Here is a 27,197-nt window from a genome sequence, read left to right on the forward strand (position 1 = left end):
TAACAGAACCTGGTCCGAGCCCCGCAAGTGACCCCTCCTTGGATTCCCCTAGGTCTCTAGGTTTCAGAAATGCACAGGTTTGGTATGTTTCCCTAAGTGCCGGCTGAGCTAGAGGCCAAAATCTACAGGTAGGCACTTCGCAAAAAACACCTCTGTTTTCTTCCAAAATTTGGATGTGTCCATGTTGCGCTTTGGGGCGTTTCCTGTCGCGGGCGCTAGGCCTACCCACACAAGTGAGGTATCATTTTTATCGGGAGACTTGGGGGAATGCTGGGTGGAAGGAAATTTGTGGGTCCTCTCAGATTCCAGAACTTTCTGCCACAGAAATGTGAGGACCATGTGTTTTTTTAGCCAAATTTTGAGGTTTGCAAAGGATTCTGGGTAACAGAACCTGGTCCGAGCCCCACAAGTCACCCCATCTTGGATTCAGCTAGGTCTCTAGTTTTCAGAAATGCACATGTTTGGTAGGTTTCCCTAGGTGCCGGCTGAGCTAGAGGCCAAAATCTACAGGTAGGCACTTCGCAAAAAACACCTCTGTTTTCTTCCAAAATTTTGGATGTGTCCACGTTGCGCTTTGGGGTGTTTCCTGTCACGGGCGCTAGGCCTACCCACACAAGTGAGGTATCATTTTTATCGGGAGACTTGGGGGAACGCTGGGTGGAAGGTAATTTGTGGCTCCTCTCAGATTCCAGAACTTTCTGCCACAGAAATGTGAGGAACATGTGTTTTTTTAGCCAAATTTTGAAGTTTGCAAAGGATTCTGGGTAACAGAACCTGGTCCGAGCCCCGCAAGTCACCCCTCCTTGGATTCCCCTAGGTCTCTAGGTTTCAGAAATGCACAGGTTTGGTAGGTTTCCCTAGGTGCCGGCTGAGCTAGAGGCCAAAATCTACAGGTAGGCACTTCGCAAAAAACACCTCTGTTTTCTTCCAAAATTTTGATTGTGTCCACATTGCGCTTTGGGGCGTTTCCTGTCACGGGCGCTAGGCCTACCCACACAAGTGAGGTATCATTTTTATCGGGAGACTTGGGGGAAGGCTGGGTGGAAGGAAATTTGTGGCTCCTCTCAGATTCCAGAACTTTCTGCCACAGAAATGTGAGGAACATGTGTTTTTTTAGCCAAATTTTGAGGTTTGCAAAGGATTCTGGGTAACAGAACCTGGTCCGAGCCCCGCAAGTCACCCCTCCTTGGATTCCCCTAGGTCTCTAGGTTTCAGAAATGCACAGGTTTGGTAGGTTTCCCTAGGTGCCGGCTGAGCTAGAGGCCAAAATCTACAGGTAGGCACTTCGCAAAAAACACCTCTGTTTTCTTCCAAAAATTTGGATGTGTCCACGTTGCGCTTTGGGGTGTTTCCTGTCACGGCGCTAGGCCTACCCACACAAGTGAGGTATCATTTTTATCGGGAGACTTGGGGGAACGCTGGGTGGAAGGAAATTTGTGGCTCCTCTCAGATTCCAGAACTTTCTGCCACAGAAATGTGAGGAACATGTGTTTTTTTAGCCAAATTTTGAGGTTTGCAAAGGATTCTGGGTAACAGAACCTGGTCCGAGCCCCGCAAGTCACCCCTCCTTGGATTCCCCTAGGTCTCTAGGTTTCAGAAATGCACAGGTTTGGTAGGTTTCCCTAGGTGTCGGCTGAGCTAGAGGCTAAAATCTACAGGTAGGCACTTCGCAAAAAACACCTCTGTTTTCTTCCAAAAATGTGGATGTGTCCATGTTGCGCTTTGGGGCGTTTCCTGTCGCGGGCGCTAGGCCTACCCACACAAGTGAGGTATCATTTTTATCGGGAGACTTGGGGGAATGCTGGGTGGAAGGAAATTTGTGGCTCCTCTCAGATTCCAGAACTTTCTACCACAGAAATGTGAGGACCATGTGTTTTTTTAGCCAAATTTTGAGGTTTGCAAAGGATTCTAGGTAACAGAACCTGGTCCGAGCCCCACAAGTCACCCCATCTTGAATTCCCCTAGGTCTCTAGTTTTCAGAAATGCACATGTTTGGTAGGTTTCCCTAGGTGCCAGCTGAGCTAGAGGCCAAAATCTACAGGTAGGCACTTCGCAAAAAACACCTCTGTTTTCTTCCAAAATTTTGGATGTGTCCACGTTGCACTTTGGGGTGTTTCCTGTCACGGTAGCTAGGCCTACCCACACAAGTGAGGTATCATTTTTATCGGGAGACTTGGGGGAACGCTGGGTGGAAGGAAATTTGTGGCTCCTCTCAGATTCCAGAACTTTCTGCCACAGAAATGTGAGGAACATGTGTTTTTTTAGCCAAATTTTGAGGTTTGCAAAGGATTCTGGGTAACAGAACCTGGTCCGAGCCCCGCAAGTCACCCCTCCTTGGATTCACCTAGGTCCCTAGGTTTCAGAAATGCACAGGTTTGGTATGTTTCCCTAGGTGCCGGCTGAGCTAGAGGCCAAAATCTACAGGTAGGCACTTCGCAAAAAACACCTCTGTTTTCTTCCAAAAATTTGGATGTGTCCATGTTGCGCTTTGGGGCGTTTCCTGTCGCGGGCGTTAGGCCTACCCACACAAGTGAGGTATCATTTTTATCGGGAGACTTGGGGGAATGCTGGGTGGAAGGAAATTTGTGGCTCCTCTCAGATTCCAGAACTTTCTGCCACAGAAATGTGAGGACCATGTGTTTTTTTAGCCAAATTTTGAGGTTTGCAAAGGATTCTGGGTAACAGAACCTGGTCCGAGCCCCACAAGTCACCCCATCTTGGATTCCCCTAGGTCTCTAGTTTTCAGAAATGCACATGTTTGGTAGGTTTCCCTAGGTGCCGGCCGAGCTAGAGGACAAAATCTTCAGGTTGGCACTTCGCAAAAAACACCTCTGTTTTCTTCCAAAATTTTGATTGTGTCCACATTGCGCTTTGGGGCGTTTCCTGTCGCGGGCTCTAGGCCTACCCACACAAGTGAGGTATCATTTTTATCGGGAGACTTGGGGGAACGCTGGGTGGAAGGAAATTTGTGGCTCCTCTCAGATTCCAGAACTTTCTGCCACAGAAATGTGAGGAACATGTGTTTTTTTAGCCAAATTTTGAGGTTTGCAAAGGATTCTGGGTAACAGAAGCTGGTCCGAGCTCCCCAAGTCACCCCTCCTTGGATTGCCCTAGGTCTCTAGTTTTCAGAAATGCACAGGATTGGTAGGTTTCCCTAGGTGTCGGCTGAGCTAGAGGCCAAAATCTACAGGTAGGCACTTCACAAAAAACACCTCTGTTTTCTTCCAAAAATTTGGATGTGTCCACGTTGCGCTTTGGGGTGTTTCCTGTCACGGGTGCTAGGCCTAACCACACAAGTGAGGTATCATTTTTATCGGGAGACTTGGGGGAACGCTGGGTGGAAGGAAATTTGTGGCTCCTCTCAGATTCCAGAACTTTCTGCCACAGAAATGTGAGGAACATGTGTTTTTTTAGCCAAATTTTGAGGTTTGCAAAGGATTCTGGGTAACAGAACCTGGTCCGAGCCCCGCAAGTCACCCCTCCTTGGATTCCCCTAGGTCTCTAGGTTTCAGAAATGCACAGGTTTGGTATGTTTCCCTAAGTGCCGGCTGAGCTAGAGGCCAAAATCTACAGGAAGGCACTTCGCAAAAAACACCTCTGTTTTCTTCCAAAAATTTGGATGTGTCCATGTTGCGCTTTGGGGTGTTTCCTGTCGCGGGCGCTAGGCCTACCCACACAAGTGAGGTATCATTTTTATCGGGAGACTTGGGGGAATGCTGGGTGGAAGGAAATTTGTGGCTCCTCTCAGATTCCAGAACTTTCTGCCACAGAAATGTGAGGACCATGTGTTTTTTTAGCCAAATTTTGAGGTTTGCAAAGGATTCTGCGTAACAGAACCTGGTCCGAGCCCCACAAGCCACCCTATCTTGGATTCCCCTAGGTCTCTAGTTTTCAGAAATGCACATGTTTGGTAGGTTTCCCTAGGTGCCGGCTGAGCTAGAGGCCAAAATCTACAGGTAGGCACTTCGCAAAAAACACCTCTGTTTTCTTCCAAAATTTTGGATGTGTCCACGTTGCTCTTTGGGGTGTTTCCTGTCACGGGCTCTAGGCCTACCCACACAAGTGAGGTATCATTTTTATCGGGAGACTTGGGGGAATGCTGGGTGGAAGGAAATTTGTGGCTCCTCTCAGATTCCAGTACTTTCTGCCACAGAAATGTGAGGAACATGTGTTTTTTTAGCCAAATTTTGAGGTTTGCAAAGGATTCTGGGTAACAGAACCTGGTCCGAGCTCCGCAAGTCACCCCTCCTTGGATTGCCCTAGGCCTCTAGTTTTCAGAAACGCACAGGTTTGGTAGGTTTCCCTAGGTGCCGGCTGAGCTAGAGGCCAAAATCTACAGGTAGGCACTTCGCAAAAAACACCTCTGTTTTCTTCCAAAAATTTGGATGTGTCCACGTTGCGCTTTGGGGCGTTTCCTGTCGCGGGCGCTAGGCCTACCCACACAAGTGAGGTATAATTTTTATCGGGAGACTTGGGGGAATGCTGGGTGGAAGGAAATTTGTGGCTCCTCTCAGATTCCAGAACTTTCTGCCACAGAAATGTGAGGAACATGTGTTTTTTTAGCCAAATTTTGAGGTTTGCAAAGGATTCTGGGTAACAGAACCTGGTCCGAGCCCCACAAGTCACCCGATCTTGGATTCCCCTAGGTCTCTAGTTTTCAGAAATGCACATGTTTGGTAGGTTTCCCTAGGTGCCGGCTGAGCTAGAGGCCAAAATCTACAGGTAGGTACTTCGCAAAAAACACCTCTGTTTTCTTCCAAAATTTTGGATGTGTCCACGTTGCGCTTTGGGGTGTTTCCTGTCACGGGCGCTAGGCCTACCCACACAAGTGAGGTATAATTTTTATCGGGAGACTTGGGGGAACGCTGGGTGGAAGGTAATTTGTGGCTCCTCTCAGATTCCAGAACTTTCTGCCACAGAAATGTGAGGACCATGTGTTTTTTTAGCCAAATTTTGAGGTTTGCAAAGGATTCTGGGTAACAGAACCTGGTCCGAGCCCCGCAAGTCACCCCTCCTTGGATTCCCCTAGGTTTCAGAAATGCACAGGTTTGGTAGGTTTCCCTAGGTGTCGGCTGAGCTAGAGGCCAAAATCTACAGGTAGGCACTTCGCAATAAACACCTCTGTTTTCTTCCAAAAATTTGGATGTGTCCACGTTGCGCTTTGGGGTGTTTCCTGTCACAGCGCTAGGCCTACCCACACAAGTGAGGTATCATTTTTATCGGGAGACTTGGGGGAACGCTGGGTGGAAGGAAATTTGTGGCTCCTCCCAGATTCCAGAACTTTCTGCCACAGAAATGTGAGGACCATGTGTTTTTTTAGCCAAATTTTGAGGTTTGCAAAGGATTCTGGGTAACAGAACCTGGTCCGAGCCCCACAAGCCACCGTATCTTGGATTCCCCTAGGTCTCTAGTTTTCAGAAATGCACATGTTTGGTAGGTTTCCCTAGGTGCCGGCTGAGCTAGAGGCCAAAATCTACAGGTAGGCACTTCGCAAAAAACACCTCTGTTTTCTTCCAAAATTTTGGATGTGTCCACGTTGCGCTTTGGGGTGTTTCCTGTCACGGGCGCTAGGCCTACCCACACAAGTGAGGTATCATTTTTATCGGAAGACTTGGGGGAACGCTGGGTGGAAGGTAATTTGTGGCTCCTCTCAGATTCCAGAACTTTCTGCCACAGAAATGTGAGGAAAATGTATTTTTTTAGCCAAATTTTGAGGTTTGCAAAGGATTCTGGGTAACAGAACCTGGTCCGAGCCCTGCAAGTCACCCCTCCTTGGATTCCCCTAGGTCTCTAGGTTTCAGAAATGCACAGGTTTGGTAGGTTTCCCTAGGTGCCGGCTGAGCTAGAGGCCAAAATCTACAGGTTGGCACTTCACAAAAAACACCTCTGTTTTCTTCCAAAATTTTGATTGTGTCCACATTGCGCTTTGGGGCGTTTCCTGTCGCGGGCGCTAGGCCTACCCACACAAGTGAGGTATCATTTTTATCGGAAGACTTGGGGGAACGCTGGGTGGAAGGTAATTTGTGGCTCCTCTCAGATTCCAGAACTTTCTGCCACAGAAATGTGAGGAAAATGTATTTTTTTAGCCAAATTTTGAGGTTTGCAAAGGATTCTGGGTAACAGAACCTGGTCCGAGCCCCGCAAGTCACCCCTCCTTGGATTCACCTAGGTCCCTAGGTTTCAGAAATGCACAGGTTTGGTATGTTTCCCTAGGTGCCGGCTGAGCTAGAGGCCAAAATCTACAGGTAGGCACTTCGCAAAAAACACCTCTGTTTTCTTCCAAAAATTTGGATGTGTCCATGTTGCGCTTTGGGGCGTTTCCTGTCGCGGGCGTTAGGCCTACCCACACAAGTGAGGTATCATTTTTATCGGGAGACTTGGGGGAATGCTGGGTGGAAGGAAATTTGTGGCTCCTCTCAGATTCCAGAACTTTCTGCCACAGAAATGTGAGGACCATGTGTTTTTTTAGCCAAATTTTGAGGTTTGCAAAGGATTCTGGGTAACAGAACCTGGTCCGAGCCCCACAAGTCACCCCATCTTGGATTCCCCTAGATCTCTAGTTTTCAGAAATGCACATGTTTGGTAGGTTTCCCTAGGTGCCGGCTGAGCTAGAGGCCAAAATCTACAGGTAGGCACTTCGCAAAAAACACCTCTGTTTTCTTCCAAAATTTTGGATGTGTCCACGTTGCGCTTTGGGGTGTTTCCTGTCACGGGCGCTAGGCCTACCCACACAAGTGAGGTATCATTTTTATCGGGAGACTTGGGGGAACGCTGGGTGGAAAGAAATTTGTGGCTCCTCTCAGATTCCAGAACTTTCTGCCACAAAAATGTGAGGAACATGTATTTTTTTAGCCAAATTTTGAGGTTTGCAAAGGATTCTGGGTAACAGAACCTGGTCCGAGCCCCGCAAGTCACCCCTCCTTGGATTCCGCTAGGTCTCTAGGTTTCAGAAATGCACAGGTTTGGTAGGTTTCCCTAGGTGCCGGCTGAGCTAGAGGCCAAAATCTTCAGGTTGGCACTTCGCAAAAAACACCTCTGTTTTCTTCCAAAATTTTGATTGTGTCCACATTGCGCTTTGGGGCGTTTCCTGTCGCGGGCTCTAGGCCTACCCACACAAGTGAGGTATCATTTTTATCGGGAGACTTGGGGGAACGCTGGGTGGAAGGAAATTTGTGGCTCCTCTCAGATTCCAGAACTTTCTGCCACAAAAATGTGAGGAACATGTGTTTTTTTAGCCAAATTTTGAGGTTTGCAAAGGATTCTGGGTAACAGAAGCTGGTCCGAGCTCCCCAAGTCACCCCTCCTTGAATTGCCCTAGGTCTCTAGTTTTCAGAAATGCACAGGATTGGTAGGTTTCCCTAGGTGTCGGCTGAGCTAGAGGCCAAAATCTACAGGTAGGCACTTCACAAAAAACACCTCTGTTTTCTTCCAAAGATTTGGATGTGTCCACGTTGCGCTTTGGGGTGTTTCCTGTCACGGGCGCTAGGCCTACCCACACAAGTGAGGTATCATTTTTATCGGGAGACTTGGGGGAACGCTGGGTGGAAGGAAATTTGTGGCTCCTCTCAGATTCCAGAACTTTCTGCCACAGAAATGTGAGGAACATGTGTTTTTTTAGCCAAATTTTGAGGTTTCCAAAGGATTCTGGGTAACAGAACCTGGTCCGAGCCCCGCAAGTCACCCCTCCTTGGATTCCCCTAGGTCTCTAGGTTTCAGAAATGCACAGGTTTGGTAGGTTTCCCTAGGTGCCAGCTGAGCTAGAGGCCAAAATCTACAGGTAGGCACTTCGCAAAAAACACCTCTGTTTTCTTCCAAAATTTTGGATGTGTCCACGTTGCGCTTTGGGGTGTTTCCTGTCACGGTAGCTAGACCTACCCACACAAGTGAGGTATCATTTTTATCGGGAGACTTGGGGGAACTGCTGGGTGGAAGGAAATTTGTGGCTCCTCTCAGATTCCAGAACTTTCTGCCACAGAAATGTGAGGACCATGTGTTTTTTTAGCCAAATTTTGAGGTTTGCAAAGGATTCTGGGTAACAGAACCTGGTCCGAGCCCCACAAGTCACCCCATCTTGGATTCAGCTAGGTCTCTAGTTTTCAGAAATGCACATGTTTGGTAGGTTTCCCTAGGTGCCGGCTGAGCTAGAGGCCAAAATCTACAGGTAGGCACTTCGCAAAAAACACCTCTGTTTTCTTCCAAAATTTTGGATGTGTCCACGTTGCGCTTTGGGGTGTTTCCTGTCACGGGCGCTAGGCCTACCCACACAAGTGAGGTATCATTTTTATCGGGAGACTTGGGGGAACGCTGGGTGGAAGGAAATTTGTGGCTCCTCTCAGATTCCAGAACTTTCTGCCACAGAAATGTGAGGAACATGTGTTTTGTTAGCCAAATTTTGAGGTTTGCAAAGGATTCTGGGTAACAGAACCTGGTCCGAGCCCCGCAAGTCACCCCTCCTTGGATTCCCCTAGGTCTCTAGGTTTCAGAAATGCACAGGTTTGGTAGGTTTCCCTAGGTGTCGGCTGAGCTAGAGGCCAAAATCTACAGGTAGGCACTTCGCAAAAAACACCTCTGTTTTCTTCCAAAAATGTGGATGTGTCCACAAGTGAGGTATCATTTTTATCGGGAGACTTGGGGGAACGCTGGGTGGAAGGAAATTTGTGCTCCTCTCAGATTCCAGAACATTCTGCCACAGAAATGTGAAGAACATGTGTTTTTTTAGCCAAATTTTGAGGTTTGCAAAGGATTCTGGGTAACAGAACCTGGTCCGAGCCCCGCAAGTCACCCCTCCTTGGATTCACCTAGGTCCCTAGGTTTCAGAAATGCACAGGTTTGGTATGTTTCCCTAGGTGCCGGCTGAGCTAGAGGCCAAAATCTACAGGTAGGCACTTCGCAAAAAACACCTCTGTTTTCTTCCAAAAATTTGGATGTGTCCATGTTGCGCTTTGGGGCGTTTCCTGTCGCGGGCGTTAGGCCTACCCACACAAGTGAGGTATCATTTTTATCGGGAGACTTGGGGGAATGCTGGGTGGAAGGAAATTTGTGGCTCCTCTCAGATTCCAGAACTTTCTGCCACAGAAATGTGAGGACCATGTGTTTTTTTAGCCAAATTTTGAGGTTTGCAAAGGATTCTGGGTAACAGAACCTGGTCCGAGCCCCACAAGTCACCCCATCTTGGATTCCCCTAGGTCTCTAGTTTTCAGAAATGCACATGTTTGGTAGGTTTCCCTAGGTGCCGGCTGAGCTAGAGGCCAAAATCTACAGGTAGACACTTCGCAAAAAACACCTCTGTTTTCTTCCAAAATTTTGGATGTGTCCACGTTGCGCTTTGGGGTGTTTCCTGTCACGGGCGCTAGGCCTACCCACACAAGTGAGGTATCATTTTTATCGGGAGACTTGGGGGAACGCTGGGTGGAAGGAAATTTGTGGCTCCTCTCAGATTCCAGAACTTTCTGCCACAAAAATGTGAGGAACATGTGTTTTTTTAGCCAAATTTTGAGGTTTGCAAAGGATTCTGGGTAACAGAACCTGGTCCGAGCCCCGCAAGTCACCCCTCCTTGGATTCCGCTAGGTCTCTAGGTTTCAGAAATGCACAGGTTTGGTAGGTTTCCCTAGGTGCCGGCTGAGCTAGAGGCCAAAATCTTCAGGTTGGCACTTCGCAAAAAACACCTCTGTTTTCTTCCAAAATTTTGATTGTGTCCACATTGCGCTTTGGGGCGTTTCCTGTCGCGGGCTCTAGGCCTACCCACACAAGTGAGGTATCATTTTTATCGGGAGACTTGGGGGAACGCTGGGTGGAAGGAAATTTGTGGCTCCTCTCAGATTCCAAAAATTTCTGCCACAGAAATGTGAGGAACATGTGTTTTTTTAGCCAAATTTTTAGGTTTGCAAAGGATTCTGGGTAACAGAAGCTGGTCCGAGCTCCCCAAGTCACCCCTCCTTGAATTGCCCTAGGTCTCTAGTTTTCAGAAATGCACAGGATTGGTAGGTTTCCCTAGGTGTCGGCTGAGCTAGAGGCCAAAATCTACAGGTAGGCACTTCACAAAAAACACCTCTGTTTTCTTCCAAAAATTTGGATGTGTCCACGTTGCGCTTTGGGGTGTTTCCTGTCACGGGCGCTAGGCCTACCCACACAAGTGAGGTATCATTTTTATCGGGAGACTTGGGGGAACGCTGGGTGGAAGGAAATTTGTGGCTCCTCTCAGATTCCAGAACTTTCTGCCACAGAAATGTGAGGAACATGTGTTTCTTTAGCCAAATTTTGAGGTTTCCAAAGGATTCTGGGTAACAGAACCTGGTCCGAGCCCCGCAAGTCACCCCTCCTTGGATTCCCCTAGGTCTCTAGGTTTCAGAAATGCACAGGTTTGGTATGTTTCCCTAAGTGCCGGCTGAGCTAGAGGCCAAAATCTACAGGTAGGCACTTCGCAAAAAACACCTCTGTTTTCTTCCAAAAATTTGGATGTGTCCATGTTGCGCTTTGGGGCGTTTCCTGTCGCGGGCGCTAGGCCTACCCACACAAGTGAGGTATCATTTTTATCGGGAGACTTGGGGGAATGCTGGGTGGAAGGAAATTTGTGGCTCCTCTCAGATTCCAGAACTTTCTGCCACAGAAATGTGAGGACCATGTGTTTTTTTAGCCAAATTTTGAGGTTTGCAAAGGATTCTGGGTAACAGAACCTGGTCCGAGCCCCACAAGCCACCCTATCTTGGATTCCCCTAGGTCTCTAGTTTTCAGAAATGCACATGTTTGGTAGGTTTCCCTAGGTGCCGGCTGAGCTAGAGGCCAAAATCTACAGGTAGGCACTTCGCAAAAAACACCTCTGTTTTCTTCCAAAATGTTGGATGTGTCCACGTTGCTCTTTGGGGTGTTTCCTGTCACGGGCGCTAGGCCTACCCACACAAGTGAGGTATCATTTTTATCGGGAGACTTGGGGGAATGCTGCGTGGAAGGAAATTTGTGGCTCCTCTCAGATTCCAGTACTTTCTGCCACAGAAATGTGAGGAACATGTGTTTTTTTAGCCAAATTTTGAGGTTTGCAAAGGATTCTGGGTAACAGAACCTGGTCCGAGCTCCGCAAGTCACCCCTCCTTGGATTGCCCTAGGCCTCTAGTTTTCAGAAACGCACAGGTTTGGTATGTTTCCCTAGGTGCCGGCTGAGCTAGAGGCCAAAATCTACAGGTAGGCACTTCGCAAAAAACACCTCTGTTTTCTTCCCAAAATTTGGATGTGTCCACGTTGCGCTTTGGGGCGTTTCCAGTCGCGGGCGCTAGGCCTACCCACACAAGTGAGGTATCATTTTTATCGGGAGACTTGGGGGAATGCTGGGTGGAAGGAAATTTGTGGCTCCTCTCAGATTCCAGAACTTTCTGCCACAGAAATGTGAGGAACATGTGTTTTTTTAGCCAAATTTTGAGGTTTGCAAAGGATTCTGGGTAACAGAACCTGGTCCGAGCCCCACAAGTCACCCTATCTTGGATTCCCCTAGGTCTCTAGTTTTCAGAAATGCACATGTTTGGTAGGTTTCCCTAGGTGCCGGCTGAGCTAGAGGCCAAAATCTACAGGTAGGTACTTCGCAAAAAACACCTCTGTTTTCTTCCAAAATTTTGGATGTGTCCACGTTGCGCTTTGGGTGTTTCCTGTCACGGGCGCTAGGCCTACCCACACAAGTGAGGTATCATTTTTATCGGAAGACTTGGGGGAACGCTGGGTGGAAGGTAATTTGTGGCTCCTCTCAGATTCCAGAACTTTCTGCCACAGAAATGTGAGGAACATGTGTTTTTTTAGCCAAATTTTGAGGTTTCCAAAGGATTCTGGGTAACAGAACCTGGTCCGAGCCCCGCAAGTCACCCCTCCTTGGATTCCCCTAGGTCTCTAGGTTTCAGAAATGCACAGGTTTGGTATGTTTCCCTAAGTGCCGGCTGAGCTAGAGGCCAAAATCTACAGGTAGGCACTTCGCAAAAAACACCTCTGTTTTCTTCCAAAAATTTGGATGTGTCCATGTTGCGCTTTGGGGCGTTTCCTGTCACGGGCGCTAGGCCTACCCACACAAGTGAGGTATCATTTTTATCGGGAGACTTGGGGGAATGCTGGGTGGAAGGATATTTGTGGCTCCTCTCAGATTCCAGAACTTTCTGCCACAGAAATGTGAGGACCATGTGTTTTTTTAGCCAAATTTTGAGGTTTGCAAAGGATTCTGGGTAACAGAACCTGGTCCGAGCCCCACAAGCCACCCTATCTTGGATTCCCCTAGGTCTCTAGTTTTCAGAAATGCACATGTTTGGTAGGTTTCCCTAGGTGCCGGCTGAGCTAGAGGCCAAAATCTACAGGTAGGCACTTCGCAAAAAACACCTCTGTTTTCTTCCAAAATTTTGGATGTGTCCACGTTGCTCTTTGGGGTGTTTCCTGTCACGGGCGCTAGGCCTACCCACACAAGTGAGGTATCATTTTTATCGGGAGACTTGGGGGAATGCTGCGTGGAAGGAAATTTGTGGCTCTTCTCAGATTCCAGTACTTTCTGCCACAGAAATGTGAGGAACATGTGTTTTTTCAGCCAAATTTTGAGGTTTGCAAAGGATTCTGGGTAACAGAACCTGGTCCGAGCTCCGCAAGTCACCCCTCCTTGGATTCCCCTAGGTCTCTAGTTTTCAGAAATGCACATGTTTGGTATGTTTCCCTAGGTGCCGGCTGAGCTAGAGGCCAAAATCTACAGGTAGGCACTTCGCAAAAAACACCTCTGTTTTCTTCCCAAAATTTGGATGTGTCCACGTTGCGCTTTGGGGCGTTTCCTGTCGCGGGCGCTAGGCCTACCCACACAAGTGAGGTATCATTTTTATCGGGAGACTTGGGGGAATGCTGGGTGGAAGGAAATTTGTGGCTCCTCTCAGATTCCAGAACTTTCTGACACAGAAATGTGAGGAACATGTGTTTTTTTAGCCAAATTTTGAGGTTTGCAAAGGATTCTGGGTAACAGAACCTGGTCCGAGCCCCACAAGTCACCCTATCTTGGATTCCCCTAGGTCTCTAGTTTTCAGAAATGCACATGTTTGGTAGGTTTCCCTAGGTGCCGGCTGAGCTAGAGGCCAAAATCTACAGGTAGGTACTTCGCAAAAAACACCTCTGTTTTCTTCCAAAATTTTGGATGTGTCCACGTTGCGCTTTGGGTGTTTCCTGTCACGGGCGCTAGGCCTACCCACACAAGTGAGGTATCATTTTTATCGGAAGACTTGGGGGAACGCTGGGTGGAAGGTAATTTGTGGCTCCTCTCAGATTCCAGAACTTTCTGCCACAGAAATGTGAGGAAAATGTATTTTTTTAGCCAAATTTTGAGGTTTGCAAAGGATTCTGGGTAACAGAACCTGGTCCGAGCCCTGCAAGTCACCCCTCCTTGGATTCCCCTAGGTCTCTAGGTTTCAGAAATGCACAGGTTTGGTAGGTTTCCCTAGGTGCCGGCTGAGCTAGAGGCCAAAATCTACAGGTTGGCACTTCACAAAAAACACCTCTGTTTTCTTCCAAAATTTTGATTGTGTCCACATTGCGCTTTGGGGCGTTTCCTGTCGCGGGCGCTAGGCCTACCCACACAAGTGAGGTATCATTTTTATCGGAAGACTTGGGGGAACGCTGGGTGGAAGGTAATTTGTGGCTCCTCTCAGATTCCAGAACTTTCTGCCACAGAAATGTGAGGAAAATGTATTTTTTTAGCCAAATTTTGAGGTTTGCAAAGGATTCTGGGTAACAGAACCTGGTCCGAGCCCCGCAAGTCACCCCTCCTTGGATTCACCTAGGTCCCTAGGTTTCAGAAATGCACAGGTTTGGTATGTTTCCCTAGGTGCCGGCTGAGCTAGAGGCCAAAATCTACAGGTAGGCACTTCGCAAAAAACACCTCTGTTTTCTTCCAAAAATTTGGATGTGTCCATGTTGCGCTTTGGGGCGTTTCCTGTCGCGGGCGTTAGGCCTACCCACACAAGTGAGGTATCATTTTTATCGGGAGACTTGGGGGAATGCTGGGTGGAAGGAAATTTGTGGCTCCTCTCAGATTCCAGAACTTTCTGCCACAGAAATGTGAGGACCATGTGTTTTTTTAGCCAAATTTTGAGGTTTGCAAAGGATTCTGGGTAACAGAACCTGGTCCGAGCCCCACAAGTCACCCCATCTTGGATTCCCCTAGATCTCTAGTTTTCAGAAATGCACATGTTTGGTAGGTTTCCCTAGGTGCCGGCTGAGCTAGAGGCCAAAATCTACAGGTAGGCACTTCGCAAAAAACACCTCTGTTTTCTTCCAAAATTTTGGATGTGTCCACGTTGCGCTTTGGGGTGTTTCCTGTCACGGGCGCTAGGCCTACCCACACAAGTGAGGTATCATTTTTATCGGGAGACTTGGGGGAACGCTGGGTGGAAAGAAATTTGTGGCTCCTCTCAGATTCCAGAACTTTCTGCCACAAAAATGTGAGGAACATGTATTTTTTTAGCCAAATTTTGAGGTTTGCAAAGGATTCTGGGTAACAGAACCTGGTCCGAGCCCCGCAAGTCACCCCTCCTTGGATTCCGCTAGGTCTCTAGGTTTCAGAAATGCACAGGTTTGGTAGGTTTCCCTAGGTGCCGGCTGAGCTAGAGGCCAAAATCTTCAGGTTGGCACTTCGCAAAAAACACCTCTGTTTTCTTCCAAAATTTTGATTGTGTCCACATTGCGCTTTGGGGCGTTTCCTGTCGCGGGCTCTAGGCCTACCCACACAAGTGAGGTATCATTTTTATCGGGAGACTTGGGGGAACGCTGGGTGGAAGGAAATTTGTGGCTCCTCTCAGATTCCAGAACTTTCTGCCACAAAAATGTGAGGAACATGTGTTTTTTTAGCCAAATTTTGAGGTTTGCAAAGGATTCTGGGTAACAGAAGCTGGTCCGAGCTCCCCAAGTCACCCCTCCTTGAATTGCCCTAGGTCTCTAGTTTTCAGAAATGCACAGGATTGGTAGGTTTCCCTAGGTGTCGGCTGAGCTAGAGGCCAAAATCTACAGGTAGGCACTTCACAAAAAACACCTCTGTTTTCTTCCAAAGATTTGGATGTGTCCACGTTGCGCTTTGGGGTGTTTCCTGTCACGGGCGCTAGGCCTACCCACACAAGTGAGGTATCATTTTTATCGGGAGACTTGGGGGAACGCTGGGTGGAAGGAAATTTGTGGCTCCTCTCAGATTCCAGAACTTTCTGCCACAGAAATGTGAGGAACATGTGTTTTTTTAGCCAAATTTTGAGGTTTCCAAAGGATTCTGGGTAACAGAACCTGGTCCGAGCCCCGCAAGTCACCCCTCCTTGGATTCCCCTAGGTCTCTAGGTTTCAGAAATGCACAGGTTTGGTAGGTTTCCCTAGGTGCCAGCTGAGCTAGAGGCCAAAATCTACAGGTAGGCACTTCGCAAAAAACACCTCTGTTTTCTTCCAAAATTTTGGATGTGTCCACGTTGCGCTTTGGGGTGTTTCCTGTCACGGTAGCTAGACCTACCCACACAAGTGAGGTATCATTTTTATCGGGAGACTTGGGGGAACTGCTGGGTGGAAGGAAATTTGTGGCTCCTCTCAGATTCCAGAACTTTCTGCCACAGAAATGTGAGGACCATGTGTTTTTTTAGCCAAATTTTGAGGTTTGCAAAGGATTCTGGGTAACAGAACCTGGTCCGAGCCCCACAAGTCACCCCATCTTGGATTCAGCTAGGTCTCTAGTTTTCAGAAATGCACATGTTTGGTAGGTTTCCCTAGGTGCCGGCTGAGCTAGAGGCCAAAATCTACAGGTAGGCACTTCGCAAAAAACACCTCTGTTTTCTTCCAAAATTTTGGATGTGTCCACGTTGCGCTTTGGGGTGTTTCCTGTCACGGGCGCTAGGCCTACCCACACAAGTGAGGTATCATTTTTATCGGGAGACTTGGGGGAACGCTGGGTGGAAGGAAATTTGTGGCTCCTCTCAGATTCCAGAACTTTCTGCCACAGAAATGTGAGGAACATGTGTTTTGTTAGCCAAATTTTGAGGTTTGCAAAGGATTCTGGGTAACAGAACCTGGTCCGAGCCCCGCAAGTCACCCCTCCTTGGATTCCCCTAGGTCTCTAGGTTTCAGAAATGCACAGGTTTGGTAGGTTTCCCTAGGTGTCGGCTGAGCTAGAGGCCAAAATCTACAGGTAGGCACTTCGCAAAAAACACCTCTGTTTTCTTCCAAAAATGTGGATGTGTCCACAAGTGAGGTATCATTTTTATCGGGAGACTTGGGGGAACGCTGGGTGGAAGGAAATTTGTGCTCCTCTCAGATTCCAGAACATTCTGCCACAGAAATGTGAAGAACATGTGTTTTTTTAGCCAAATTTTGAGGTTTGCAAAGGATTCTGGGTAACAGAACCTGGTCCGAGCCCCGCAAGTCACCCCTCCTTGGATTCACCTAGGTCCCTAGGTTTCAGAAATGCACAGGTTTGGTATGTTTCCCTAGGTGCCGGCTGAGCTAGAGGCCAAAATCTACAGGTAGGCACTTCGCAAAAAACACCTCTGTTTTCTTCCAAAAATTTGGATGTGTCCATGTTGCGCTTTGGGGCGTTTCCTGTCGCGGGCGTTAGGCCTACCCACACAAGTGAGGTATCATTTTTATCGGGAGACTTGGGGGAATGCTGGGTGGAAGGAAATTTGTGGCTCCTCTCAGATTCCAGAACTTTCTGCCACAGAAATGTGAGGACCATGTGTTTTTTTAGCCAAATTTTGAGGTTTGCAAAGGATTCTGGGTAACAGAACCTGGTCCGAGCCCCACAAGTCACCCCATCTTGGATTCCCCTAGGTCTCTAGTTTTCAGAAATGCACATGTTTGGTAGGTTTCCCTAGGTGCCGGCTGAGCTAGAGGCCAAAATCTACAGGTAGACACTTCGCAAAAAACACCTCTGTTTTCTTCCAAAATTTTGGATGTGTCCACGTTGCGCTTTGGGGTGTTTCCTGTCACGGGCGCTAGGCCTACCCACACAAGTGAGGTATCATTTTTATCGGGAGACTTGGGGGAACGCTGGGTGGAAGGAAATTTGTGGCTCCTCTCAGATTCCAGAACTTTCTGCCACAAAAATGTGAGCAACATGTGTTTTTTTAGCCAAATTTTGAGGTTTGCAAAGGATTCTGGGTAACAGAACCTGGTCCGAGCCCCGCAAGTCACCCCTCCTTGGATTCCGCTAGGTCTCTAGGTTTCAGAAATGCACAGGTTTGGTAGGTTTCCCTAGGTGCCGGCTGAGCTAGAGGCCAAAATCTTCAGGTTGGCACTTCGCAAAAAACACCTCTGTTTTCTTCCAAAATTTTGATTGTGTCCACATTGCGCTTTGGGGCGTTTCCTGTCGCGGGCTCTAGGCCTACCCACACAAGTGAGGTATCATTTTTATCGGGAGACTTGGGGGAACGCTGGGTGGAAGGAAATTTGTGGCTCCTCTCAGATTCCAAAAATTTCTGCCACAGAAATGTGAGGAACATGTGTTTTTTTAGCCAAATTTTTAGGTTTGCAAAGGATTCTGGGTAACAGAAGCTGGTCCGAGCTCCCCAAGTCACCCCTCCTTGAATTGCCCTAGGTCTCTAGTTTTCAGAAATGCACAGGATTGGTAGGTTTCCCTAGGTGTCGGCTGAGCTAGAGGCCAAAATCTACAGGTAGGCACTTCACAAAAAACACCTCTGTTTTCTTCCAAAAATTTGGATGTGTCCACGTTGCGCTTTGGGGTGTTTCCTGTCACGGGCGCTAGGCCTACCCACACAAGTGAGGTATCATTTTTATCGGGAGACTTGGGGGAACGCTGGGTGGAAGGAAATTTGTGGCTCCTCTCAGATTCCAGAACTTTCTGCCACAGAAATGTGAGGAACATGTGTTTCTTTAGCCAAATTTTGAGGTTTCCAAAGGATTCTGGGTAACAGAACCTGGTCCGAGCCCCGCAAGTCACCCCTCCTTGGATTCCCCTAGGTCTCTAGGTTTCAGAAATGCACAGGTTTGGTATGTTTCCCTAAGTGCCGGCTGAGCTAGAGGCCAAAATCTACAGGTAGGCACTTCGCAAAAAACACCTCTGTTTTCTTCCAAAAATTTGGATGTGTCCATGTTGCGCTTTGGGGCGTTTCCTGTCGCGGGCGCTAGGCCTACCCACACAAGTGAGGTATCATTTTTATCGGGAGACTTGGGGGAATGCTGGGTGGAAGGAAATTTGTGGCTCCTCTCAGATTCCAGAACTTTCTGCCACAGAAATGTGAGGACCATGTGTTTTTTTAGCCAAATTTTGAGGTTTGCAAAGGATTCTGGGTAACAGAACCTGGTCCGAGCCCCACAAGCCACCCTATCTTGGATTCCCCTAGGTCTCTAGTTTTCAGAAATGCACATGTTTGGTAGGTTTCCCTAGGTGCCGGCTGAGCTAGAGGCCAAAATCTACAGGTAGGCACTTCGCAAAAAACACCTCTGTTTTCTTCCAAAATGTTGGATGTGTCCACGTTGCTCTTTGGGGTGTTTCCTGTCACGGGCGCTAGGCCTACCCACACAAGTGAGGTATCATTTTTATCGGGAGACTTGGGGGAATGCTGCGTGGAAGGAAAATTGTGGCTCCTCTCAGATTCCAGTACTTTCTGCCACAGAAATGTGAGGAACATGTGTTTTTTTAGCCAAATTTTGAGGTTTGCAAAGGATTCTGGGTAACAGAACCTGGTCCGAGCTCCGCAAGTCACCCCTCCTTGGATTGCCCTAGGCCTCTAGTTTTCAGAAACGCACAGGTTTGGTATGTTTCCCTAGGTGCCGGCTGAGCTAGAGGCCAAAATCTACAGGTAGGCACTTCGCAAAAAACACCTCTGTTTTCTTCCCAAAATTTGGATGTGTCCACGTTGCGCTTTGGGGCGTTTCCAGTCGCGGGCGCTAGGCCTACCCACACAAGTGAGGTATCATTTTTATCGGGAGACTTGGGGGAATGCTGGGTGGAAGGAAATTTGTGGCTCCTCTCAGATTCCAGAACTTTCTGCCACAGAAATGTGAGGAACATGTGTTTTTTTAGCCAAATTTTGAGGTTTGCAAAGGATTCTGGGTAACAGAACCTGGTCCGAGCCCCACAAGTCACCCTATCTTGGATTCCCCTAGGTCTCTAGTTTTCAGAAATGCACATGTTTGGTAGGTTTCCCTAGGTGCCGGCTGAGCTAGAGGCCAAAATCTACAGGTAGGTACTTCGCAAAAAACACCTCTGTTTTCTTCCAAAATTTTGGATGTGTCCACGTTGCGCTTTGGGTGTTTCCTGTCACGGGCGCTAGGCCTACCCACACAAGTGAGGTATCATTTTTATCGGAAGACTTGGGGGAACGCTGGGTGGAAGGTAATTTGTGGCTCCTCTCAGATTCCAGAACTTTCTGCCACAGAAATGTGAGGAACATGTGTTTTTTTAGCCAAATTTTGAGGTTTCCAAAGGATTCTGGGTAACAGAACCTGGTCCGAGCCCCGCAAGTCACCCCTCCTTGGATTCCCCTAGGTCTCTAGGTTTCAGAAATGCACAGGTTTGGTATGTTTCCCTAAGTGCCGGCTGAGCTAGAGGCCAAAATCTACAGGTAGGCACTTCGCAAAAAACACCTCTGTTTTCTTCCAAAAATTTGGATGTGTCCATGTTGCGCTTTGGGGCGTTTCCTGTCACGGGCGCTAGGCCTACCCACACAAGTGAGGTATCATTTTTATCGGGAGACTTGGGGGAATGCTGGGTGGAAGGATATTTGTGGCTCCTCTCAGATTCCAGAACTTTCTGCCACAGAAATGTGAGGACCATGTGTTTTTTTAGCCAAATTTTGAGGTTTGCAAAGGATTCTGGGTAACAGAACCTGGTCCGAGCCCCACAAGCCACCCTATCTTGGATTCCCCTAGGTCTCTAGTTTTCAGAAATGCACATGTTTGGTAGGTTTCCCTAGGTGCCGGCTGAGCTAGAGGCCAAAATCTACAGGTAGGCACTTCGCAAAAAACACCTCTGTTTTCTTCCAAAATTTTGGATGTGTCCACGTTGCTCTTTGGGGTGTTTCCTGTCACGGGCGCTAGGCCTACCCACACAAGTGAGGTATCATTTTTATCGGGAGACTTGGGGGAATGCTGCGTGGAAGGAAATTTGTGGCTCTTCTCAGATTCCAGTACTTTCTGCCACAGAAATGTGAGGAACATGTGTTTTTTCAGCCAAATTTTGAGGTTTGCAAAGGATTCTGGGTAACAGAACCTGGTCCGAGCTCCGCAAGTCACCCCTCCTTGGATTGCCCAAGGCCTCTAGTTTTCAGAAACGCACAGGTTTGGTATGTTTCCCTAGGTGCCGGCTGAGCTAGAGGCCAAAATCTACAGGTAGGCACTTCGCAAAAAACACCTCTGTTTTCTTCCCAAAATTTGGATGTGTCCACGTTGCGCTTTGGGGCGTTTCCTGTCGCGGGCGCTAGGCCTACCCACACAAGTGAGGTATCATTTTTATCGGGAGACTTGGGGGAATGCTGGGTGGAAGGAAATTTGTGGCTCCTCTCAGATTCCAGAACTTTCTGACACAGAAATGTGAGGAACATGTGTTTTTTTAGCCAAATTTTGAGGTTTGCAAAGGATTCTGGGTAACAGAACCTGGTCCGAGCCCCACAAGTCACCCTATCTTGGATTCCCCTAGGTCTCTAGTTTTCAGAAATGCACATGTTTGGTAGGTTTCCCTAGGTGCCGGCTGAGCTAGAGGCCAAAATCTACAGGTAGGTACTTCGCAAAAAACACCTCTGTTTTCTTCCAAAATTTTGGATGTGTCCACGTTGCGCTTTGGGTGTTTCCTGTCACGGGCGCTAGGCCTACCCACACAAGTGAGGTATCATTTTTATCGGGAGACTTGGGGGAACGCTGGGTGGAAGGAAATTTGTGGCTCCTCTCAGATTCCAGAACTTTCTGCCACAAAAATGTGAGGAACATGTGTTTTTTTAGCCAAATTTTGAGGTTTGCAAAGGATTCTGGGTAACAGAACCTGGTCCGAGCCCCGCAAGTCACCCCTCCTTGGATTCCCCTAGGTCTCTAGGTTTCAGAAATGCACAGGTTTGGTAGGTTTCCCTAGGTGTCGGCTGAGCTAGAGGCCAAAATCTACAGGTAGGCACTTCGCAAAAAACACCTCTGTTTTCTTCCACAAATTTGGATGTGTCCACGTTGCGCTTTGGGGTGTTTCCTGTCACGGCGCTAGGCCTACCCACACAAGTGAGGTATCATTTTTATCGGGAGACTTGGGGGAACGCTGGGTGGAAGGAAATTTGTGGCTCCTCTCAGATTCCAGAACTTTCTGCCACAGAAATGTGAGGACCATGTGTTTTTTTAGCCAAATTTTGAGGTTTGCAAAGGATTCTGGGTAACAGAACCTGGTCCGAGCCCCACAAGTCACCCCATCTTGAATTCCCCTAGGTCTCTAGTTTTCAGAAATGCACATGTTTGGTAGGTTTCCCTAGGTGCCAGCTGAGCTAGAGGCCAAAATTTACAGGTAGGCACTTCGCAAAAAACACCTCTGTTTTCTTCCAAAATTTTGGATGTGTCCACGTTGCGCTTTGGGGTGTTTCCTGTCACGGTAGCTAGGCCTACCCACACAAGTGAGGTATAATTTTTATCGGGAGACTTGGGGGAACGCTGGGTGGAAGGAAATTTGTGGCTCCTCTCTGATTCCAGAACTTTCTGCCACAGAAATGTGAGGAACATGTGTTTTTTTAGCCAAATTTTGAGGTTTGCAAAGGATTCTGGGTAACAGAACCTGGTCCGAGCCCCGCAAGTCACCCCTCCTTGGATTCACCTAGGTCCCTAGGTTTCAGAAATGCACAGGTTTGGTATGTTTCCCTAGGTGCCGGCTGAGCTAGAGGCCAAAATCTACAGGTAGGCACTTCGCAAAAAACAACTCTGTTTTCTTCCAAAAATTTGGATGTGTCCATGTTGCGCTTTGGGGCGTTTCCTGTCGCGGGCGTTAGGCCTACCCACACAAGTGAGGTATCATTTTTATCGGGAGACTTGGGGGAATGCTGGGTGGATGGAAATTTGTGGCTCCTCTCAGATTCCAGAACTTTCTGCCACAAAAATGTGAGGAACATGTGTTTTTTTAGCCAAATTTTGAGGTTTGCAAAGGATTCTGGGTAACAGAACCTGGTCCGAGCCCCGCAAGTCACCCCTCCTTGGATTCCGCTAGGTCTCTAGGTTTCAGAAATGCACAGGTTTGGTAGGTTTCCCTAGGTGCCGGCTGAGCTAGAGGCCAAAATCTTCAGGTTGGCACTTCGCAAAAAACACCTCTGTTTTCTTCCAAAATTTTGATTGTGTCCACATTGCGCTTTGGGGCGTTTCCTGTCGCGGGCGTTAGGCCTACCCACACAAGTGAGGTATCATTTTTATCGGGAGACTTGGGGGAACGCTGGGTGGAAGGAAATTTGTGGCTCCTCTCAGATTCCAGAACTTTCTGCCACAGAAATGTGAGGAACATGTGTTTTTTTAGCCAAATTTTGAGGTTTGCAAAGGATTCTGGGTAACAGAAGCTGGTCCGAGCTCCCCAAGTCACCCCTCCTTGAATTGCCCTAGGTCTCTAGTTTTCAGAAATGCACAGGATTGGTAGGTTTCCCTAGGTGTCGGCTGAGCTAGAGGACATAATCTACAGGTAGGCACTTCACAAAAAACACCTCTGTTTTCTTCCAAAAATTTGGATGTGTCCACGTTGCGCTTTGGGGTGTTTCCTGTCACGGGCGCTAGGCCTACCCACACAAGTGAGGTATCATTTTTATCGGGAGACTTGGGGGAACGCTGGGTGGAAGGAAATTTGTGGCTCCTCTCAGATTCCAGAACTTTCTGCCACAGAAATGTGAGGAACATGTGTTTTTTTAGCAAAATTTTGAGGTTTGCAAAGGATTCTGGGTATCAGAACCTGGTCCGAGCCCCGCAAGTCACCCCTCCTTGGATTCCCCTAGGTCTCTAGGTTTCAGAAATGCACAGGTTTGGTATGTTTCCCTAAGTGCCGGCTGAGCTAGAGGCCAAAATCTACAGGTAGGCACTTCGCAAAAAACACCTCTGTTTTCTTCCAAAAATTTGGATGTGTCCATGTTGCGCTTTGGGGCGTTTCCTGTCGCGGGCGCTAGGCCTACCCACACAAGTGAGGTATCATTTGTATCGGGAGACTTGGGGGAATGCTGGGTGGAAGGAAATTTGTGGCTCCTCTCAGATTCCAGAACTTTCTGCCACAGAAATATGAGGACCATGTGTTTTTTTAGCCAAATTTTGAGGTTTGCAAAGGATTCTGGGTAACAGAACCTGGTCCGAGCCCCACAAGTCACCCCATCTTGGATTCCCCTAGGTCTCTAGTTTTCAGAAATGCACATGTTTGGTAGGTTTCCCTAGGTGCCGGCTGAGCTAGAGGCCAAAATCTACAGGTAGGCACTTCGCAAAAAACACCTCTGTTTTCTTCCAAAATTTTGGATGTGTCCACGTTGCGCTTTGGGGTGTTTCCTGTCACGGGCGCTAGGCCTACCCACACAAGTGAGGTATCATTTTTATCGGGACACTTTTGGGAACGCTGGGTGGAAGGAAATTTGTGGCTCCTCTCAGATTCCAGAACTTTCTGCCACAGAAATGTGAGGAACATGTGTTTTTTTAGCCAAATTTTGAGGTTTGCAAAGGATTCTGGGTAACAGAACCTGGTCCGAGCCCCGCAAGTCACCCCTCCTTGGATTCCCCTAGGTCTCTAGGTTTCAGAAATGCACAGGTTTGGTAGGTTTCCCTAGGTGCCGGCTGAGCTAGAGGCCAAAATCTACAGGTTGGCACTTCGCAAAAAACACCTCTGTTTTCTTCCAAAATTTTGATTGTGTCCACATTGCGCTTTGGGGCGTTTCCTGTCGCGGGCGCTAGGCCTACCCACACAAGTGAGGTATCATTTTTATCGGGAGACTTGGGGGAACGCTGGGTGGAAGGAAATTTGTGGCTCCTCTCAGATTTCAGAACTTTCTGCCACAGAAATGTGAGGAACATGTGTTTTTTTAGCCAAATTTTGAGGTTTGCAAAGGATTCTGGGTAACAGAAGCTGGTCCGAGCTCCGCAAGTCACCCCTCCTTGGATTGCCCTAGGTCTCTAGTTTTCAGAAATGCACAGGTTTGGTAGGTTTCCCTAGGTGCCGGCTGAGCTAGAGGCCAAAATCTACAGGTAGGCACTTCTCAAAAAGCACCTCTGTTTTCTTCCAAAAATTTGGATGTGTCCACGTTGCGCTTTGGGGTGTTTACTGTCACGGGCGCTAGGCCTACCCACACAAGTGAGGTATCATTTTTATAGGGAGACTTGGGGGAACGCTGGGTGGAAGGAAATTTGTGGCTCCTCTCAGATTCCAGAACTTTCTGCCACAGAAATGTGAGGGACATATGTTTTTTTAGCCAAATTTTGAGGTTTGCAAAGGATTCTGGGTAACAGAACCTGGTCCGAGCCCCGCAAGTGACCCCTCCTTGGATTCCCCTAGGTCTCTAGGTTTCAGAAATGCACAGGTTTGGTATGTTTCCCTAAGTGCCGGCTGAGCTAGAGGCCAAAATCTACAGGTAGGCACTTCGCAAAAAACACCTCTGTTTTCTTCCAAAATGTGGATGTGTCCATGTGTCACTTTGGGGCGTTTCCTGTCGCGGGCGCTAGGCCTACCCACACAAGTGAGGTATCATTTTTATCGGGAGACTTGGGGGAATGCTGGGGGGAAGGAAATTTGTGGCTTCTCTCAGATTCCAGAACTTTCTGCCACAGAAATGTGAGGACAATGTGTTTTTTCAGCCAAATTTTGAGGTTTGCAAAGGATTCTGGGTAACAGAACCTGGTCCGAGCCCCACAAGTCACCCCATCTTGGATTCCCCTAGGTCTCTAGTTTTCAGAAATGCAGATGTTTGGTAGGTTTCCCTAAGTGCCGGCTGAGCTAGAGGCCAAAATCTACAGGTAGGCACTTCGCAAAAAACACCTCTGTTTTCTTCCCAAATTTTGGATGTGTCCACGTTGCGCTTTGGGGTGTTTCCTGTCACGGGTGCTAGGCCTACCCACACAAGTGAGGTATCATTTTTATCGGGAGACTTTTGGGAACGCTGGGTGGAAAGAAATTTGTGGCTCCTCTCAGATTCCAGAACTTTCTGCCACAGAAATGTGAGGAACATGTGTTTTTTTAGCCAATTTTTGAGGTTTGCAAAGGATTCTGGGTAACAGAACCTGGTCCGAGCCCCGCAAGTCACCCCTCCTTGGATTCCCCTAGGTCTCTAGGTTTCAGAAATGCACAGGTTTGGTAGGTTTCCCTAGGTGCCGGCTGAGCTAGAGGCCAAAATCTACAGGTTGGCACTTCGCAAAAAACACCTCTGTTTTCTTCCAAAATTTTGATTGTGTCCACATTGCGCTTTGGGGCGTTTCCTGTCGCGGGCGCTAGGCCTACCCACACAAGTGAGGTATCATTTTTATCGGGAGACTTTTGGGAACGCTGGGTGGAAGGAAATTTGTGGCTCCTCTCAGATTTCAGAACTTTCTGCCACAGAAATGTGAGGAACATGTGTTTTTTTAGCCAAATTTTGAGGTTTGCAAAGGATTCTGGGTAACAGAAGCTGGTCCGAGCTCCGCAAGTCACCCCTCCTTGGATTGCCCTAGGTCTCTAGTTTTCAGAAATGCACAGGTTTGGTAGGTTTCCCTAGGTGCCGGCTGAGCTAGAGGCCAAAATCTACAGGTAGGCACTTCGCAAAAAGCACCTCTGTTTTCTTCCCAAAATTTGGATGTGTCCACGTTGCGCTTTGGGGTGTTTCCTGTCACGGGCGCTAGGCCTACCCACACAAGTGAGGTATCATTTTTATCGGGAGACTTGGGGGAACGCTGGGTGGAAGGAAATTTGTGGCTCCTCTCAGATTCCAGAACTTTCTGCCACAGAAATGTGAGGAACATATGTTTTTTTAGCCAAATTTTGAGGTTTGCAAAGGATTCTGGGTAACAGAACCTGGTCCGAGCCCCGCAAGTGACCCCTCCTTGGATTCCACTAGGTCTCTAGGTTTCAGAAATGCACAGGTTTGGTATGTTTCCCTAAGTGCAGGCTGAGCTAGAGGCCAAAATCTACAGGTAGGCACTTCGCAAAAAACACCTCTGTTTTCTTCCAAAATGTGGATGTGTCCATGTTGCGCTTTGGGGCGTTTCCTGTCGCGGGCGCTAGGCCTACCCACACAAGTGAGGTATCATTTTTATCGGGAGACTTGGGGGAACGCTGGGTGGAAGGAAATTTGTGGCTCCTCTCAGATTCCAGAACTTTCTGCCACAGAAATGTGAGGACCATGTGTTTTTTTAGCCAAATTTTGAGGTTTGCAAAGGATTCTGGGTAACAGAACCTGGTCCGAGCCCCACAAGCCACCCTATCTTGGATTCCCCTAGGTCTCTAGTTTTCAGAAATGCACATGTTTGGTAGGTTTCCCTAGGTGCCGGCTGAGCTAGAGGCCAAAATCTACAGGTAGGCACTTCGCAAAAAACACCTCTGTTTTCTTCCAAAATTTTGGATGTGTCCACGTTGCGCTTTGGGGTGTTTCCTGTCACGGGCGCTAGGCCTACCCACACAAGTGAGGTATCATTTTTATCGGGAGACTTGGGGGAACGCTGGGTGGAAGGAAATTTGTGGCTCCTCTCAGATTCCAGAACTTTCTGCCACAGAAATGTGAGGACCATGTGTTTTTTTAGCCAAATTTTGAGGTTTGCAAAGGATTCTGGGTAACAGAACCTGGTCCGAGCCCCACAAGTCACCCCATCTTGGATTCAGCTAGGTCTCTAGTTTTCAGAAATGCACATGTTTGGTAGGTTTCCCTAGGTGCCGGCTGAGCTAGAGGCCAAAATCTACAGGTAGGCACTTCGCAAAAAACACCTCTGTTTTCTTCCAAAATTTTGGATGTGTCCACGTTGCGCTTTGGGGTGTTTCCTGTCACGGGCGCTAGGCCTACCCACACAAGTGAGGTATCATTTTTATCGGGAGACTTGGGGGAACGCTGGGTGGAAGGTAATTTGTGGCTCCTCTCAGATTCCAGAACTTTCTGCCACAGAAATGTGAGGAACATGTGTTTTTTTAGCCAAATTTTGAGGTTTGCAAAGGATTCTTGGTAACAGAACCTGGTCCGAGCCCCGCAAGTCACCCCTCCTTGGATTCCCCTAGGTCTCTAGGTTTCAGAAATGCACAGGTTTGGTAGGTTTCCCTAGGTGCCGGCTGAGCTAGAGGCCA

This window comes from Pleurodeles waltl, chromosome 11 (assembly GCF_031143425.1).
Source record: "Pleurodeles waltl isolate 20211129_DDA chromosome 11, aPleWal1.hap1.20221129, whole genome shotgun sequence".
In the NCBI taxonomy this organism is placed as follows: Eukaryota; Metazoa; Chordata; class Amphibia; order Caudata; family Salamandridae; genus Pleurodeles; species Pleurodeles waltl.